The sequence below is a fragment of the Furipterus horrens genome, unplaced genomic scaffold, assembly GCF_987537825.1.
Source record: "Furipterus horrens unplaced genomic scaffold, mFurHor1.1.pri manual_scaffold_4, whole genome shotgun sequence".
NCBI classification, from domain to species: Eukaryota; Metazoa; Chordata; class Mammalia; order Chiroptera; family Furipteridae; genus Furipterus; species Furipterus horrens.
Genome location: NW_028327174.1, coordinates 137,053,853 through 137,074,813, shown reverse-complemented (window position 1 = coordinate 137,074,813; position 20,961 = coordinate 137,053,853). Strand labels below are relative to the sequence as shown.

General features: G+C 38.2%; 1 long non-coding RNA gene and 2 pseudogenes across 1 annotated transcript in view; all 3 read right to left on the bottom strand.

Moving 5' to 3' along the window:
- The window catches only part of LOC150012919 (uncharacterized), a 31,267-nt gene that overhangs the window by 5,032 nt on the left and 5,274 nt on the right, over positions 1 to 20,961 (bottom strand). The window contains exon 2 of the long non-coding RNA XR_016510541.1: positions 2,073 to 2,139. This is a non-coding gene — a long non-coding RNA (uncharacterized LOC150012919). The remainder of the gene's footprint in view (positions 1 to 2,072; positions 2,140 to 20,961) is intronic.
- LOC150012921 (nascent polypeptide-associated complex subunit alpha pseudogene) lies at positions 3,136 to 3,791 on the bottom strand (annotated as a pseudogene).
- LOC150012920 (importin subunit alpha-1 pseudogene) lies at positions 7,775 to 9,345 on the bottom strand (annotated as a pseudogene).

The following is a 20,961-nucleotide window of genomic DNA, read 5'->3' as shown; positions in this document are numbered from 1 at the left end:
GGGGGCAATACAGACCTTCCATCCCGGGTGGTAGCACCTTAAGGAGAAACAGAACAAAGAGTTTCTATTGAGACCAAGAACTGGCTGCAGGTCGGACAGCTGTGGGTCCTGACACTTGAAGTCCTAAGAACTAGAAACAAGTTGAAGAGCTGAGGTGGGTGGAGCAGAGACTGTATTGGCTAAGGTGCTGCCAGTACAGGCAGAAGAAGCCCTCACGCAAACATCTGAGGGAGAGAGCACATTTCCTCCTAGAGACATGGTCTCTTTGGTATGCAAAGTGGGGTCTGTGGACCAGTGGAGTGGGCAGCACTAGTCAGTTTATTAGAAATGAAGATAAAAATAAAAAAGAAATAAAGAATCTGAGGCCCAACCTTCAACTATTGAATCACAATCTGCATTTTAACAAGATCCCTGGTGATTTTGTATTAAAGCTGGGGTGTAGCTTCACAAAGATATCACTAGGCTATACCTAGTGATAGGGAAAACTCCTGAGCACTTAACCAATTGTATCTTCTGAGTTCCATCAATCTTTTTGTTTAAATTTTATTTATTGATTTCAGAGAGAGAGAGAGAGAGAGAGAGAAAGGCGGGGGGTGGGGAGAGTAAGGAGGGGCTGTAGGAGGAGTTGCCTGAGGCAATGGTAAACAGCCTAGGATGGCATTGGCTGAGAAGCCCAATGCTCCTAGAGCATGTGGAATTATGGGCCAGAAGATTTAAAATGAAAGGAGTGCAGAGACTGGCTCTTGGGTTCTCTCTTCCTCAAGGATGCCTGGATGATGATTGTACTACAGCTGCCTGTGTTTCCCAAAGGATGGTATTTTGGATGGGAGAATAAACTCAAGGCACAGCCTAGAGCAGGCTGGCCTGGCAGAGGGTGGCAGGGTTATTCTTGAATGTTCTAGAGGGGATGGGCTCTGAGGCAGAAGCCTTCCTTTCTTCCAAAATTGTGTAGCTTTTGTATCTTACGCTGTTTTAGGTTGTAAACTAATCCTATAGAAATAAGATAATTAAAAACTAACTGGGGGAATGATTGGGGAACTCAGGAATTATATAGAGTTTAGCCTTAACTGATAGGCTTAAGTGACTAATGCATGTGGAAAGCTGTTTTTCCAAAATTGTGTAGCTTTTGAATAAAGACTCCTTTCCTTTATCACCAAAACCTTTGCCTCTGGAATTTTGCCGAGAGGGTGATGGCAGGCAGCAGGAACCCACTCGCTGTTCAGTTACACCAACATTCAATGTGTAAAAATAATATAAAAGAAACAACTTTAAAATTGAGTCCAAGAACTGCTGCCATCAGAGAGAAACTGCTTTGTTCATCTTACTCCTTAAAACTTTGTAATTTTAAAACTGGGAAAAATATCCTTTGGACTGGGCCTAAAGCAGCATCATATTTCAGACAATTGCATTATGACTTACAAAATGAAAATTAAAGACATTCTTTAGAATTGGCATCACTGTGTTAGCCTACCTGTACCTATTGAAATTCCTTCCTTCTCCTCATGTAATTATTCCCCTTCCCTTTCTCTTAAATACCCCCTTGTCTTTACCTTCTAATTGGAACATTATTTGGGTTTCTACTTGGATCAGTGAGTGCTTCCTGAATAGTTATTCTTTTGGATCTCAGACTCTTACTTTTTGGTCTTTTATTTTTAGGCTAACAAATAAATAGTTGAATAAATGAATAAAAATACAACTGGTACTTTAAAGGGTAAGTTTTATGGTATGTAAATTACATCTAAAAAAAAAAGAGAGAAAGATACAATTGATAAGGGTGGTCTCCCAGTGTTAACATAATAGAAAAACCTGTAGACATTTTTTATAAAAATGTGAGTCTTTTATGCATTTGAGATTAAGGAAGAAATGTAAAGGAAGTTACATGAAGGTGGGAGAAACAAGTCAGGGATCAGATTACAGGTTAAGACTGTGTGCTCTTTCTTTTTTTTTTAACCCTCACCCAAGGACATGTTTTATCTATCTGAGAGAGAAACAGTGGTTGGTTGTCTCCCATACTCGCCCGACTGGGGATCGAACCTGCAACCTTTTGGTGTATGAGACCACCTGCCACTTACCTGAGTCACTTGGCGAGGGCAAGATTCTGTGTCCTCTTGAGAGTGGTTGTGCCTTAGAAGCAGGGGCCTGAAAAAAAAAAAAAAAAGGCATTTCAAAGGTTTATTAACCTAGATGCCCAGAGACAATGGACAGGGCTTGCTTAAATCAAAGATAAGCCTTTTACAAAGAGGTTATACGCCTGAGGCAATGACTACCCACCAGGATCTGCCCAGATAGGAATTCATAAATCAGATCACCATGAGGTTACTTTCCCTAGGACCCCTGTTTTCATCCACAACAGGAACACACTAGACTATAAGCTTCATCAGGGGAGAGCCCATGTCTGGTTTGTTCACTACAATATCCATACCACAAATTTAGTATATGCCTAGGACATGCTTAGGAATTACAGGGTAGGGCAAAAGTGGGTTTACAGTTGTAACTACACAAAACACAGTTTATTTATACATTATTATTTATTGTATTATCTGCCCTATGACCAATTGTAAACCCACTTTTGCCCCACCTTGTATTTGAGTAAGTGAATGAATGAATAAGTGAAAGGAAGACAAGTCACTTATTCATAAATATACCTGAAAATGGAATAGGTAATTAGCTACTCTTGGAGGAACCTACATTTCTTTAATCCCTGAACTCCCACGACATCAAGGTTGAATTTACCTGACTTTGAAAAGATCTTGAAGCTGATGTGAGTAGACATCATATAATGCTTACCATCATAAATTAATTATTTTAAGTTAAATTTCAATTGTTTATAGCATAAAAATGGGGTAAACTTTAAGCTAAAATGGGTCAGCCTTACACATTCTTATTTCTGAAATATTTTTAGAAATGTGACTTATATTGTCTATAAAAAAGACCCTCTGAATGAATCCTGCCATGGAAGGTCTGGGCAATATTGGGAAAATAAAGAAGGTTAATGTTGGCCTTTTCAGGATTTTTTTTTTTTTTTTTCATTCTACAAGAAGTCATGACTTTGCTAATGATAGAAACAGTACGAATTTCCAACCTAGCTGCAGTTAGTCTTTTGAAACATCAGAAAAGATCCTCCTTTTTAGATGGTTACATTGTTAAATCCATAATAGCACTTACAATATCATTGCTGTTGTTCTTCAGGGCTTGCTGCCTTTGCTGTGGATACATTCGCTTGTGACATGGCCAGTTGTATGTCCTTAACTTCCACATCTGTTTCATCAGCCTCTTCCTCTTCACTCTCCTCTTGTACAGTTGGAGTCTGTGTGTTTTCTTGAATGTCTGAGACAGCTTCACCTTGAACTTTGAATTTCTCAGAAGCTACTAGCTGTGCTTGCTGAGATAAATTTTTGAACCTGGCTTCCCACAAAACTATGTAGGTATCTGAAGCTGGACTCTTGTAGACATTTGGTTTTGTGATGACAAAGAGGATAGTCTTAGATTTTCTGATAGTGACCCTAGTAGCCCTGTAACCTATCGAAGACCCAGTTTGAATATAGTCTCCCATGTCTTCTTTTCACTCAGCTCTGTTTTGCTTTACTGACTGAATCTTCTTGGATTTCAGCTGCTGCTGCCGGCTGGGCTTGTTGTGTGATTGCCTGGTGCTGATCCATCACTGTCAGATTATGTTCCAGATCTTGTCTCAGCCTGGGGCTGTGGCAACTCCTGCTCTGCAGCAGGGTTTTTGTGGCTTCACCTGGCATTTTGCGCAGGAAATGCAGAACCAAGATGGCATCAGAAAGAGAAGAAACACCAGGACTTTAATTTAAAAAATATTTTAGTGTAGCCCTGACCAGTATGTCTCAGTTGGTTGAGGGTCATCCCACAAAGTGAAGGGTTGCTGGTTCCATTCCTAGTCAGGGAAGATGCCTGGGTTGCAGGCCTGGTTCCTGATTGGGGCATGTGTGGGAGGCAACCAATTGACATTTCTTGCACACCTCGATGTTCCTCTCCCTGTCTTTCTCCCTTCTTTCCCCTCTCTCTAAAACTAAGTAAAACCTTAAAAATATTTTAGTATAATGTTTGATAATCAGAGAAGGAAAACTCTGACTCCAAAAAACCTCCGCTGCCTTGCGGCATACCTCTTCAGGGGAAAGGCTAAGGGAGTAAACCCCGACAGAAAATCTGGAGCCGGAGTCCCTAAGGCGGTTTGACGTTGTAGTCAACACCGGCAACTCCTGCGGCGCACCTGAAGCCAAGCTGTATTGACTCCGTCTTTCCCTTGGACCCTTCAGCTGCGAAGAGAGGGGGGGTCTGCTGCATGGGCAACAGCAGACACTCCATATCACCCTGCCCAGGCTCTGTAGCTTCAGCTTCACTGGAGAGGACACTCCAGCGTCATCGCAAGATGTCGATTCAACACGGGAGGAGACAGATACTGTGTCACTCCCGAGTTGGACTGCACAGCCATTCTCGGCGGTGCAGATAGACTCTTAAGAAGCTACACCATCATCTCTCGAGACGGACGGCTGCCGACAAAAAAATGTTTGATACATACAAAAGAATATGTTATGTGAATATGTGTTATAAGAAGATGTATTCTGCTTTAGAACAAGAACATTAACATTTAGTTCCTTTGGGGATCTTATATATATTTTGAAAGGATTTTCATTTCTAGTTACCCAGCATTAATGTGAAAGGTTTGAAAAATCCATATTAAATTAGGTGCTACTTGCTGACAATAGCTTTAGCTTATACTATTCTTGGGCATTTTTATAGCATATTTTTTCTGATAATAAAGTGTATGTATTCATTGTAGAAATTTTTGAAAAATATGGTAACATAAGAAAATAAAAATAATAATAACACCATTATATCCAGACAATTGTTAACATTTTTAAATACACAGGAGCATGTACCCACATGCACACACACTCACACACTAATACATTTTATTAGGTGTCTTCAATAAAATTAGGAATTCCTACAAATCCTTAACAGTGGAATTTCAGGCATTTTGACAGGCTGATGGGAAACTTATTTGGGGCTAGGGTTTTCCAAAATTGTACCAAACAAAGCATTTGCATTTCCAGAAAAGATAGCATTATAGTGATACTCTCATATTCAGTTATTAAGTGTAAATGATTGAACATTATAATTCAAACAGATTGGCATCAAATTCATATACTCACAATAAAGATGAAGGGTATTGAGCTAAATTCATGCTAAGTAAGCATATGCCCAATACCTCATGCATTCACATGTTCAGATAAAAATTTATCTGGACTGACGGGTGATGACAGAATCAGAAGGGTTTTCAAGGTGGAACGACACCAGAACAGAACTAAGGTACAAGAAAAGCAGTCTGTTCTAATAAACTATCCATGAACCAGAAAGCTATTGAGGCAATTGTGTCCGTATCTGGGCAGTAAATGAGGAGATGAACATTAAATGAAAGACAGGTCTCCAATGTGTATCACATGGATGTCTTCTCTAACTGAGATATGGCAACTAGTCTAGCAGGTTCTTCTTGTCCTCTTGGGGGAAAAGACTGGAAAACAGATAACTCTTGCAGAGTGTTTTTGAATTGACGCATTTTGGTTTATATGTGAGGACCCTCCACCTCAGAAGAGATTATATCTAAAGATCATATCTAGAGACTAAGAAAGATGTTTTTCTAGCTGAGCTAATATTTCACCTGTGGTTTCAGTCTCTAGAACACAGAAAATAATATCACAGTTTAAGAAGTGTATAGGTGGAGCTTGAGGGTGTCAACGTCAGGAATTTGAATTGAGACATAAGCTCAGGATGGAACAAAAGCTAAGAAAGATGCCAAAGATAGGATCCAAAATATGAAAAACCAAATAAACTAAAATCAGAATCCAAAGCTAGATTCACAAGTCAGTCTCACAGCAGAAAAGGCCAACAGTGAGATTTAGAATACAAAAAAGTACAGGAGGACTAGTGTCAAATAGTAAGCTTCTATAAATTTTTCTAAAAAGAGCTAAAAATATAAACAGTCATCTACATGAGTGAATCTGGCAAGCTTTGAGGGGGAGGAGGTCAATTCATCCTTCATGAGGCCAAACATTCATACTTGGGAGCCAACCTTGAGTCCTGACTATGGAGTATGTTATGGATTAAATCAGCCAGTATAGGCATTTAGCAAACAATGTTAGGCAAATAAATTAATACACCTTACATCTGTTTAAATTGTTATATTGAGAGGGCGTCCTGAGAATTAATTTTCAGTTGTGATGTCTTTAGGTAGAAAAAAATTGTGTGACTCACTTGAAAGGTCATCACTTGTATATTTATCAGAGAATTATCATTTGTATGCTATAACAAGCTGTTGCCAAAAATCTAAAAATAATAGCCCAATCTTGCAAAAAGTCATTACATGGGCTTAATAGTTTTGCTAGGCTTGATGTTCCACTATAGCTTTAGATTTCAAATTCAGCCTTCTGGTCATTGTTTGTTCCTTTGGGTTTCATAGCTATAAATTATGTTAGGTGTTATCTTGATTAGGGTCACATTGTCCAAACAATTGGATTTCAGGAACAGGAATGGTTAACAGAGAGGTAGGTGAACACATTTTTACATTCCTCTTCTAATATAAGAATACATATAGGGCTATTGCTAAACACTATATTTAGATACAAAATCTATTAGGAAAATTTTTATTGAAAACATACACCACATTTCAAAACATATCATATTTTGGTTTTATGCCCATACCCAGTAGGAAGGCTTCTTTGTAATTGATGCTAAATGTACGTATTCTAAAAGGTATCCTGAAAAGATGGTCCCCACTTTTCAGGCTAATCTAGTCTCAAAATTCCTCTGGTAATAAGATCTCAATGAGGTTTTTCTGTAGCTTTATCAAGTCCAGACTACGGTCTTGCCACAAAAACTTACTTCAAGAGTTAATTGAGATTTAGTTTTCTTAGTTCCCCTGCTCCCCACCCCACCCTCATCTGTTAAAGGTCCTTATCAGTTTCTCCTAACTACTTTGTTCTCTTTCCACTTGGCTTAAGAATAAAGAAAGAAATGATAGTCACAAGGACACATCCTTATATTGACAGAGAAAGCTCCAATCCACAGGGAGTCATTTGCTATTTTCCTAAATAGAGAGCAAAGCTTCCCCACCAGCAGCAATCCAGCTGTTCTCTATTTGCTTTTGTTTCCTTCACAGTTTATTTCTGATAGACTGTCTTATTTTTTAACTTATACCAATGCATACTCTTTATTAAACATTTTATAAAAGCTTTTATTAGATTAATGTAATATGTGTTCGTTGGAAATACAATTAAGCAAATTGAAGAAAATGTATTCTCCATTATCTCACCGATCTTAGTGGCAGTGTTTTCCTACACATACACACAGGCATATGAATATTCACAGTAACTTAAAAAGCAATCATCTGTGCACGTCGTTTTTTAGCCTGCACTTTTCCACATAAAAATACTTTCGACATCAATCCTAATATATGTGATGCATAGTATTCCGTCTCATAGATGTCCTAAAATTCAGTTGTTGAATATTTGCTATTTTATTTTTTAAGGGTTGAATTTAATCTTTAAACAGGACGCTGCAAGATGTGGAATTCCACATAGATATAAGAAACACATTGAGAGGCGAAGCTTCATATAGTATGTACCATTTGGAACTGTTCCAGTATAGTTTTACTGTAAAAAAAAAAAAAGAATAACCAACCACATTTAAAGGAGTTCTTAGCAGAGAAACAGTAAGATAAACTGGTACCAAATACAGTACACAACAGACAACTTTATGCCTCAGGAGAGATCCCAGGAGTGCCATACTGAACTTGGAATGTATAGCCTTCAGAGGTAGTTTCTGGCACAACATTTTGATCCTCTTCTTGAAGCTTAGTACACACACTAATTTTCATGGTTTTGTAGAGCTTCAGCTTTGTCCAAATCTCCACATTCTTCAATCATTATACTAAGTTTCTCAGTCTCACCTAGATTCTCAGCAGCCTAAAAGATATTTGAAATGGCATCCAGAATAACCAAAATGATTCTGATATCTTTCACAGTTAAGAGATTCATCAGTGGTTCTATTATGTCACAGGGAACAAGATATACAATCTGTGCAACTGTTCCACCACTTGTATAGTTGGTCACAGCCCACACAACTTTGTTTTGTATCTTAAAGCCTGCCTTAGAGAGAACACCAGTGAAGAATGGGGCTAACCCATGATTCACAACTTTCTGCATCTGGCCCTGGCTGCCAGCTGTGATATTTCACATTGTCCACATAGCTTCCTTCTGGAGTTCATTAGCAGGCTTGGAAAGAGAGAAAATACTTTCACATCTGTTCATTTGTCCCAGTAATAGTATTTCCTATGGCTCTTAGCACAGGAGTCACAACTGGTAACTCAGTAGCTCCTAGGAATGTCACAAGTTGGGGTATAACTCCTGTTTTCATGACCATTTCGATCTGTTCATTTGGACCATCAATAAAGTAGGAAATGGTCCAACAGCTATCTGCTAATACTTTTGGATCATCATGATGTAGAAGACAAACTAAAGTAGGAAGAATTTGCTCAATGGCATCTAATGGGTAGCATGTTTCTTGTGACAAAGGTTTGAAAGTGTCCAGGTAAGTTTAGTTAAGTAACCATATGCTAAAGGTGATAAACCAGGAGGAACTGCAAGAAGAGCCAACAATGGGCCATTTGGACCATATGTGATAATCAAGTCTCAGAAAACTGAACCATCACCTGCCATGTTTCCTAGAGCCCATACAGCTTGTTCACTGATATGAGCAGGGGGAGATGTCAACAGAGAAATGAATGCCGGGATAGCACCAGCATCTGCAACAGCCTTGGTCTGTTCTGATGTCCTGGAAGCAATGTTAGAGAGGGCCCAGGCAGATTCAATTGAATGGGGCTATGATCAGTGCTGCCCAAGAAGGACACAGATTTTGGAATCAGACCAGCCTAGATTATGTTGCCTATGGGTGTCTGTTTTTCCCTAGAAAGCAGTTTCCTAACAGCTTGAGTAGCTTGGAGCTGGCTTTACAAATTGTTGCTATTTGTGCCTCTGACAATGTCCTCAACAGACCAATTTACAGGGCCCTGGTTGTTGTGGGTTGTTTTTTTGTTTGTTTGTTTTTTTGTCTGTTTGTTTTTTGTTTTTCCTTCAGTGGAGAAGCAACATCATCCGGAAACAAGCTTACATTTCTCCTTTTCAGCATCTGATCATTCTTCTTAGCTTTCCTCAACTCCAGATTAATTTATATTCAGCACTGCCTCATGTCTGAACTGTCTTTCGCCTTGTTCTTGAATGTGTTAGAGCAGGTAGTTGGTAAATTAGCATTCCCGTTGGTGGACATGGTTATGAGACAAGGGGAGAAAGCCACCCAGCTAACTCAGGCTTTCAGGAGACGGTGTGGAGTGCACAGATTGCAGGTCCACTGCTCTGACTCTGAAAACATCCACCACAGACAAACCCAAAGATGGTGTGCAAATATTTGCTATTTTAAGCTATAGGATTTAAACAATCTCATAATAATCTTAACTAAAAATTAACTAAAATGTAGCCTTACTTATGTTTTAGTTAAAATTTCTGCAGAGGAATTTATTGGATAAAAACCTATGCATAGTCCTGGTGGCTCAGTGGATTGAGTGCTGGCCTGCAAACTGAGAGGTTGCCAGTTTGATTACAGGTCAGGGCACATGCCTGGGTTGCTAGCCAGGCCCCTAGTTGGGGGCATTCGAGAGGCAACCAATCAGTGTAATTCTCACATGTTGATGTTTCTCTCCCTCTCTTTCTGCCTCCCTTCCCCTCTCTCTAAAAATAAATATTAATAAAATCTTTTTTAAACTATACACAAAACTATGCATAGTTTTATGGCATTTAATAAACACTCAAACTGCACTGCAGAAAGTACAAATGAATTAACTATTCTAGCTGGTTTATAAAAGTGCCTTTTTCTGCAACACCATTATTTCCTCTTATTATCATTCTTTTTTAACCTCTTTTTGCTGATCTGCTGGGTGAAAGGGAGTATCTCATTGTTTTGTTTTGTTTAACCTCTATTACTAGTAAGTGCATATATTTATTGGCCAAATATTTGCATATATTTATTTGTATTTCATCTAAATTGTCCTTCATGTTATTGTCCATTTTTCCCATGTAAATATCATCTTTTATGCCATTTCTTATGTAAATGTGCTGTTTGTATTTTTATTATTGATTTGAAAGAGCCATTTACATATATTACCAGTAGTAAACTTTCATATATTTATTATAACTTGCTCTGTAATAAAGTCTCCCAAGCTGGAAAAATCTAAAATATTCATAAATAAGTGATTGATTAAATGCATTATCATTCCATCATGTAATAGAATATACAAGGCTAATGTTAGAAAAAGTAAAGTAGCTCTATATGTGCTGACAAGGAAAAATGTCCATGATTTATCATTGAGGGAGAAAAACTAGGTCCAAAATATCACTTAGAATGATTCTTGTTTTGAAAAGGTTATATATTTAGGTATACACACTATATGTGTATGTTTGTACTCAGATAGGTCTAAAATATATAAATAAATTATTAGAAATAGTTACCTATGGGGTGAGGAATTGAAGTAATTTTTATATAACCATATTGTATGATGTTTTTATATTAATGTACAATGAATTCATAATGAATATGCATTGCTTTCCCAACTGAAAAGTACAAATCAATAAAAATGGAACACATTTTAATTTTCGTGTAGCCATATCTTTTCCTGTATGGTTTTTACCTTTGCTGTCAAACCTAGAAAATTCTTTCTTGTGCCAAGATTATATCATTATTTTTTAAATTTTATTTTAGCATTTTTAGAGCTTTACTTTTTGACATTTGCAACTTTAATCAATTACAACTTATTTTGCTGTGGTGTGAGTCAAAAAACAATAAAAATCCATCTTTCCCAACATTATCTTATTATAAATTATTTATATATGGTCTGTCCATAAAGTATCCAGCCATGCACTATGAAAAATAGAGACATTTATTGAAGAAGATACTAGATATAAGAAACATTGTACATAGGACAATGATGCCTCAGTCCCTTTCAAAGTAGGCACCTTGGGACCTCACACAGTTCTCCTAGTTGCCATCGTATTTTCCTGAATCTCATCAATGGTCTGAAATCTCTTCCCTTTCAAAGGTGATTTTAGTTTTGGGAAAAGTCAGAAGTCACAGGGCACCAAATCTGGGCTGTAGTGGGGCTGAGTCACCTGGGTGATTTGATGTTTTGCTAAAAGACTCTGCAAGAGATGTGATGCATGAGTGGGCATGTTGTCTTGATGAAGCTACCAGTCTCCAGTTTCCCATTGCTGTGGCCTTCTGAATCACCCAAATACTTTCCACAGAGGAATGTTCAAGCTTAATGCAAAATTTGATGCATATTCGTTGCTCTACTGGCTCAGGCATTTTGAATGCGACAGCCACACAGTACACTTGTTCACTCAATGGTGCCTCCACCCCCACTGACTAGTACAATAAAGTCATCATTATTCACACATGCACATTCCAGTCCACTCTTCTTGGTTGCCAGGTTACATTGATGTGGTGCAAATCATTTTTGTTATATTAACAATGGCTGGACTTTTTCCATACAGACTACACACACACACACACACACACACACACACACACACACACACACACACCAAAAGTGGATTTACTTATTAAAAATTGTGTATTTATTCTTACATATTTAAACTTCAGTCACCCTCAAAGTACTCTCCATTTGATGCAATACACCTTTGAGATGTTTCTTCCACTGCTCAAAATAGTTTTTGAACTTGTTGATTTCATGTCTTTTGGTGCTTCTTCCACTTGTTTTGTTTCATCTCTTCCACATCAGCAAAAAGTTTCTTATTTAGGGTATTTTTCATTTTGGAAAACAAAAAAATGTTGCTCAGGGAGAGACTGGGGGAATAGGGAGGATGGAGCATGGAGGTCATGCCAGTTTTGGTCAAAACTGCTGAATGCTCAGCATGGTGTGGGGAGGTGTGCTAGTAAATAACTCATCATGAAATGCACAAATGAGTTGAAAAAGTTTAAAAAAAATTCGCTGGTGCTGAACACAACCTCTCACAACAATGCCAGCTGGTACACTGATACATATGGGTTCCTAGAACATTCACCTAGCTGGGGAAGCCTGTACTACATGGCGCCTGCCTTCAGGAAATAACTACAGTTTTTTGGGCACCCCTCCCCTAATTTTGAATCCACAGTTAACTATTAAATGAAATTTATTGAGCATAGTACTTGAACTTTACTTGGTAGGAAAAACACTTTGTAGACTAACTGAAACCAACTTAGAGAAAAATTTAAATTACAGAATATATCATGCAATGTTACAATTTTTGTCTGTATTTAATACAGACAAATAACCTGCAAGAGAAAAGTACCTTTGAACACCAAAACACTGAGGGATAAATAAATAAATAAATAAATAAATAAATAAATAAATAAATAAATTTAGAATAGTGTTACCTAAGGTGCTTCAGGTATAATACTCTTGGATAATATTGTAAAGGCAAAAAGCTATGTCACAACACAGTTGATAGTTTTGGGGGGGGGGTTTGTTTGTTTTGTTTTGTTTTTTGGAGAATAGTTTGCACGTACTATTTGACTAGGCTTAAAATGAATTATATATAATCAGAAGAACATATTGAGGATTCTCTTGTATGTAAAAAACACATTTGTCAGGATTAATGAATATTCATTTGTTATATAAATCACAACTAAAAATATTTTAAATTTAAGTATGGAGTGACAGATCTAGATGTACAAACTTTGCGGTATATGAGGGTCACTGAAAATTATCTGTTCAAAATCCCTGCTTTCACAAAAAAATGCACTATGTTCTCCACTAATCTTCTTTTGGCGATTTCTTCTGCCTGTGTTTAACCCTTTCATATGAAAATATCTTAGGCCCTGGCTGGTGTGCTCAGTGAATTGAGCACTGGCCTATGAAACAAAGGGTCACCAGTTTGATTCCCAGTCAGAGCACATGCCTGGGCTGCAGGCCAGGTACCCAGCTGGGAGTGAGCGAGAAGCAATCGCACATTGATGTTTCTCCCCTCTCTTTCCCCTCCCTTTCCCTCGCTCAAAAAAATAAGTAAAATTTATTAAAAGAAAGAAAGAAAGAAAAAGAGAAAAAATGTCTTAGGACAGCAATATTAATAATGAACCAGGACTCCAGAATCAGATAGAGCTGGGATCCAATTTAGTCTCAAAGTCTCTTAAACATGAACAAGTTATTTAAGCTCTCTGAAATGCAGATTTCTTATCTATAAAATGAAGGAAATTACAGTACCTACCTCATAGGATTCTTATAAGTCTTAACTGAGTTAATACACATAAGCATTTATCAAACCTCCTGGTAGCTATTATAATTAAATATTATTATTTATGAAGCTTTTATTCATATATAAAGCAATGCATACTGTTCCAAAAAAAAGTTGCTCTAAACTGATCTTAATATAAATATTTTAATATTTATTTTCCAATATTTCAATGGAATTTTTCACAGAAGTGGAACAAACAATTCTAAAGTTTGTATGGAACCACAAAATACCCCAAAGGGCAAAGGTAATCTTGAGAAAGAAGAACAAAGCTGGAAGTATCATGCTCTCTGATTTAAAACTATATTACAAAGCTATAGTAATTAAAACAGTATAGTATTGGCTTAAAAACAGACACATAAATCAATGGAACACAATAGAGAGTGAAGATATATAAGCACACCCATACATGGTCAACTAATTTATGACACAGGAGCCAAGAATACACAATGGGGGAAAGGACAGTCTCTTCAATAATTGGTGCTGGAAAACTGCACAGCATCATGCAAAAGAATCAGACTGGACTGCCCTCTTACACCATACACAAAAATTAACTCAAAATTGATTAAACAATTGAACCTAAGGATCTAAAACCATGAAACTCCTGGAAGAAAGCAGAGGTGGTAAGCTCCTAGGTCTTGCTGATGCTTTTTTGAATCTGACACCAAAAGCAAAAGCAACAAAAGCAAATAATTTTGAAAAGCTTCTATACAGCAAAGGAAACCACCAGTAAAATGAAAAGCCAACTTACTAAATGGGAGAAAATAATTGAATATCCCGTATCTGATAAGTGACTAATATAAAAAAATATAAAAAACTCATATAGCTCAATAGCATAAAACAAAATCCAATTGTACAATAAAAGGGGCAGAGCAGCAGATGAGGGAAACAAAACAAAACAAAAAAAAAGGACAGAAAATCTGGAAAAATGTGTATTTTTCCAAAGAAGACATATAATGGCTAACAGGTACATAAAAAGATGTTCAACGTCATTAATCATCAGGGAAATGCAAATCAAAAACAGCAATCAGAAATTACCTCACAGAAAGACAAGAAATAAAAAGTGTTGGTGAGGATGTGGTGAAAAACAAACCTTTGTGCAATGTTGGTGGGATTGTAAATTAATGCAACCACCATGAAAAACAGACAGAGATTCCACAAAACAGTATAAATAGCCTTGGCCAGTGAGGCTCATTTGGTTGGAGAGTTGTCCCATAAATATAAGTGTTGCAGGTTTAATTCCTGGTCAGGGCACATAGAAGATACAACCAATCAATGTTTCTCTCTTGCATTGATGTTCCTCTCCCTCTCTCTTCCTCCCTCTCCCCCCTCTCTAAAAGTAAATAAGCATGTCCTCAGGTGAGGATTAAAAAAAAACATTAAAAATAGAACTACCATATGATCCAGCAATTCCACTTCTGGGTATTTATCTGAAGAAAACAAAAACACTAAGTCAAAAAGATATATGCACCCTTATGTTCATTACAGCATATTTACAGTAGCCAAGATATGGAAACAATCTAAGTGTCCATTGATGGATGAATGGATAAATTGTTTTATACACATACACATGCACATACAAACATACACAATGAAATGCTATTCAGCCATCAAAAAGAATAAAAGCTTGCCATTTGTGACATGAATAGACCTCGAAGACATTATGCTAAGTGAAATAAGTCAGACAGAGAAAGGCATATATCCTATGATTTCTTATATGTGGATAAAAACAAAAGAAAAAGAAAGAAACAAACTCATAGATACAGAGAACAGATCGGTGGTTGCAAAAGGTGGAAGGTGGGGGAGGGGTGAGAGAAATGCTAAATTGTTTTTGTTTAAATAAATTGAATAAAGCCCTGGCTGGGTAGGTCAGCTATTTAGATCATCATCCCTGTATGCCAAGGTTGTGCATTCGACCCTCAGTTACAGCATATACAAGAAGCAACCAATGAATGCATAAATAAGTGAAACAACAAATCAGTGTTTCTCTCTCTCTCCTTTCAATAAATTAAATAAATAAATAAATTGAATAAAAAATTTTAAAATATGTAAACTGTAGTTTTCCAAAGCCATTCAAAATTTAATAAAAATTGATATCAACTTATGTACATTAAGTTACTTTTTAAAAAATTTTTAATTTATATGAGAGAGAGAGGAAGGAAGGAAGGGGGAAAGAGGGGGAGAGAGAGAGAGAGAGAGAGAGAGAGAGAGAGAGAGAGAGAGAGAGAGTGAGAGATGATTCTTACATGTGCCCTGACTGGGGATGGAACCTGCAACCTTGTTGTATCGAAATGTGCTCTAATAAATTGAGCTACTGGTCAGGGCACTTTAATCTTTTCTGTATTTTAAAATTCACTTTGATGTAAAATACAAATATATGCTAAAATTTGATATATGTTCCTAGTGAAAAACATTTCTGGAGAACAGTCATATAAATCAGTCTTAAGATCCATATTCTATTTACTCACACAAAAAACCCAGTTAATTTTAGTCACATATATTTACTTCCTGAAAAACAGGGGAAGCTTTATTTCACGTAGGCTTATGTAATTAATTACTTGAATTGATTAAAAAGAAGTATCACTTCATTTAGAATTTCTCAGATGAGGACTTCAGGCCCAGAAAAGTAAGTGACCTCTTCAGGTTGCTGGTGTAGGCAGTGGCCTATCTGGTACCAAAAGCCCAAAACTTGTAACTCATTTCTTTCCAGGAAACTGTAGAAATTCTAAAGTGAATTCAATCATCAAATTATCTGCAATAGCAAAAATTAGGGGAATTTTGCTTTTCCATAGTTTCCATTTCTAGAACTCATTAAGTTTCATTTTTTAAAAATGCACCAGGCTTAAAATAGAAGCCAAAATAGTTTTTTTTTTTTTTTTAAAGTCTCAATTAGGTAAATAAAAAACAACTGACAGGGAAGTGGTAGCGGTAGTGGAGAAGCCAGGGAAGGCCAGGTATGAAATACTATTCTGGCTATGCATAAGGTCTTAAGTAATCAGATAACTGGGCAAACCACTACAAGAATTAGTCCTAATTCTTGTCTCTCCCAACCCCACTTTGAGATTCTAGCTAAGTGTCTGGTAAGTCCCAAAGAATTCTGAATAAATTAAGAGTGTTCAAAGCTGACTATAATTCCTATTGATAATTGCAAGCACACCATTTGCAAAAGCCCCCTTTTCACTTCCCAGCATAATTGGTTTTCTTGTCTTTACCACCTTTTATCATATTACATATTTTTCCTGTTTATTTTGTTTATTGTCTACCTTTCCTCACTAGAATATAAATTCCTCAAAGGCAGGAATTTTTGTCTGTTTTGTTCTTAATTTATCTGCAGTGGCTAAATAGTGTAGGCACACGGCAGATATTCAATAAAAACTTAACTGAATGAGTGAAAAATCACTGAACTTTTGCCTTTCCCTTACATAATATGAATGGAATTTAAGCATGTTTTCTAGCTAAATTCTATAAGTAATTGCAGGCCTTTCTCTAAAGGCAAAATCCTTTTCTAACATCTTCTTCAAAGAAGTTATTTTCAGCACACCAGGACAATATTACTAATAGTGTCCTGATTTTAGGTGACTCCTGAGCAAACCAATTGATAAATCCAGTGTTAAAATAATTTTTATATATTTAAAAAGTGAAAGAGCTAAAGAATATTAATTTCCAAGTTAAAAAGAAAACAAACTGTTATTAAACTGAATCTAAACAGGTAAATGTAAAAATGCTTTTGAGTTTTGTCTCAAAATAGGATGGAATCTTTAGAAAAATTACCTTAAAGTACTTTATAAATATTAAACAAGTTAGCACTCTGCTTAAAAACTCTGGAGATGCCATGACTTACAAAACATGTAGTGAAAAAGGCTTGTGAACACTGAGTGATTAAAAAAAAAAAATTCAGTAGAGATGAGAGTATGTATTCATGACTCAGAACCTCTGAAGCAACACTGGAGATGGTTGCTTGTTTTTTTCTTGAGCTTTCCAGAAATCATGGTACTTTTACATGACTTCCCTACAATTAAAAAAAAATATTTTAAAAGATGGTGCTCTTGTAGCCCTGGTTGGTGTGGCTCAGTAGATTGAGTGCCAGCCTGCAAACAAACGGGTCACTGGTTCAATTCCCAGTCAGGGCACATGCCTGGGTTGCAGGCCAGGTCCCCAGTTGGGGGCACGCAAAAGGCAACCAAACACTGACGTTTTTCTGCCTCTCTTTCTCCCTCCCCTCCCCTTTCTCTAAAAATAAATAAATAATATCTAAAAATAAAAATAGGAAGATGGTGCTATTTTTAAAAAATATAAAGCAAAAACATATCAAAAGACAATATATAAGGATTTATTTTCTTTCTTTTTCTTTTTAACCACTGAAATATTTCAAATCACCTCTATGCAGTCTGGCATATTGATTGCCATAATTCCAATAGATTAAAAAATGAAAACAACTTGATCAATAAACATTGCTGAAAACCTATAGCTAAAAAAGCACCAATGGTGCTGTTCACTTCTTGCCTACAAAGTTTACAGATCAGACCATCAGCTTCATTAGGCCAGTGATTCTACTAGACCTGGAGCTTCCACCCAAGCCTAAAGCAAGTGTATAAGAATCTTTTTGAAATTGTGATGCTGGATTATTCCACTATGGTTACAATTCTCGTTATCATCTTCAGTTACTGTTCAAAATATAAGTCCTTTTTGTCATGCTTTTCGTGCTGCTCACACCTTTGCTTCTTATTCTTATTGCTGACCTTCCACTAGTGGGGAGTGCCAACAGGGCATTAGGGAGTGGCTTCAGAGCTCCCATGATCTCCTACAGCTATGTCCATTCTTTAGTATAAATACGTGATATTTTTTTCCAGCAGTGAAACGCCTGCTCTTTCTTCTAGACATTCTGGAGCCTTCTCCACTCTCTCTTCCTTTTAGCTCTTTCCACATTGGCTCCTGAGATTTTCCATGATTAACACATTTCCCTTCAACATCCTTAACCTATTCACTGAACGCTTTCCATCTGGCTCTCCCCTGAGGACTCATAACTGAATTTGAACCCTTCCATGAGCACATTGCTTACCCTTGTCTGTAGAGAAAGCCGTTCACTCTGTAGTAGGCAATATATCTGGAAATCACAAATTGGGTCTCTATTCACCTATTATTAGTATTATTTACCTATTATTAGTATTTATTAATTTATTCGTTCATTTTGGTAAAAATCTTTGCTCCCTTGGGGTTCCAGCCATTTGTGACCCACTCTCTAGCCATGTTTCTTTACTTTATTTTTCTGACCTCCTGTCAGGATGGGACAGTAAACCAAACTAACTTTTGTTGGTTTCCTATACATGAGTTGGCAAACTTTTACTGTAAAGAATCAGATAGCAGCCCTGGCTGCTGTGGCTCAGTGGATTGAGTGTCGGCCTGCGAGGCAAGTGTCACTGGTTCGATTCCCAGTCAGGGCACATGACCAGGTGGCACGTCAGGTCCCCAGTTGGGGGTGTGAATGAGAGGCAACCACACAGTGACGTTTCTCTCCCTCTCCTTCTCCTTTCCCCTCTCTCTAAAAATATATATATGCTATCAGATTCTTATTTATTTATTTGTTTATATATTTTTAAATTATTTATTTGTTTGTTTGTTTGTTTTTAGAGAGACACCTCTAAGGAGAAAGAGAGAAAGAGAAACATCACCGTGTGGTTGCCTCTCACTCACGCCCCCAACTGGGGACCTGACGTGCAACTTAGTCATGTGCCCTGACTGGGAATCGAACCAGCGACACTTGCCTCGCAGGCCAACACTCAGTCCACCAGATAGCATATATTTTTGTCTTTGCTGGCCACATAGTCTCTGACACACTCTTCAAATCTGCCACTGCAGTGCAAAAGCAGTGATAGATAATAGTTAACAAATGGGTATGGCTGTGTGCTAAACCCTGTTTAAATACTATGCCAGTCAATATGACAGAGGCTTTACATACATTATCTCATGACAAACCACAATGACAATTTCCCTAAAGGGTTGGAGTAGTAAAACATGAAAGTAAATCACTTAGTCGCTTCCACTCAAGATGGCAGCATAGGTAAACAAAGCTTGCCTCCTCTCACAGCCACATCAAAATTACAACTAAATTATAGAATAACCCATCACTCACAACTGGCAGAAATTGAGTTGAATGGAAGTCTGACAACTGTGGAATTAAAGAAACTACATCCATCCAGTCTCATAGGAGGGGTGGAGATGTGGAATGGGTTGGCCCCATATTACATGTGTGGTGGATAAAAATCAAGGAGGGATATCTTGGGAGTGAGGAGTCCCAGCTTCACGGGAGGACCTCCAGCCCCAGGGTATCAGTGCCAGCAAAATAATTCCCCCAACTTCTGGCTGCAAAAACCAGCAGCAATTGAATCAGCGCAACAAACTTCTGGAGTTCCAAACAGGTCCTCTTAAAGAATCAACACACGAACTTGCTCAGACACACTCCCTCTGAGCTTCAGCACCACGGTAGCAGCTTGAAAGGCACCAGTGGCAATAAGAGAGGAACTGAAGTGGCTGCCATCAAGGTGAGAGCTGGGGGACAGCTTTCCCTGAGACAGAAAGCAGGCAGAGCCACAGAGCTAGTAGGGTGCCGTATCTGAGACTCCATCAACCTGGCTAACACTATTTGCCCTGCCCTGGAGATCCTCTGAGGTTCCATCCCACCCAACTCATAGCTGTTAACAGTAGCTTTTCCACATGAAAAAGCTGGTCTTGACTCAAGCTTCACAACTTTCTATATCCTTTCAAACATACAACAACTGACCTTATTGAGCTCCAGCCCCTGTGCCTTTTGTTAAGTGGCCCCACGCATGGCACTAGCAGCAACTAGCCTAGATTCACAGCTTGGCTTCAGCTGGGAATCTCCAAGCCCAGCACAAGAAGCAGCCATCTCAAATTGCTCTATGGCACTGGTCAGTCTCCAACCTTTTTGGCACCAGGAACCGGTTTTGTGGAAGACAATTTTTCCACAGACCAGCAGAGTGCAGGGGATGCACAGAGCTCTGGCGGTAATTCAAGCAAAGCTTCGCTTGCTCGCCTGACACTTACCTCCTGCTGTGCAGCTCAGTTCCTAACAGGCGGCGGACTGGTACTGGTCTGCAGCCTAGGGGTTGGAGACCCCTGCTCTATAGCCCAGGCAGGGTGGCCCTGGGAGAGCACAGATTGGAGCTGACCTTGGCCTGCACTACCCAGGAAACCCCAGGGCCCATGCACCCAGTGGACAGCTACAGACCATATTGGAGCACCACCACCCTGCCCCTGCACACTTGATCCTCCACGGAGGATGGAGGTTGGTGGCCAGTGGTCACATCTAATCCTTGCAACTGACTGACCTGTATCAATTTCTCACATTGACCTGCTGAGAGCAACCAAGGCTCAACTACAAGAGGAGGGTGTACTAAGACCACACGAAGAATGCACCTCAAGTACCCAGCTTGGGTGATAGGGGAACTGTGCCGCTGGACCCTACAGGGCACCTACTCTATTAGGCCACGATACCAAGACAGGGAGTCCTAGCAGCTCTACCTAATACATAGAAACAAACACAGGGAGGCTGCCAAAATGAGGAGACAGAGAAACATGGCCCAAG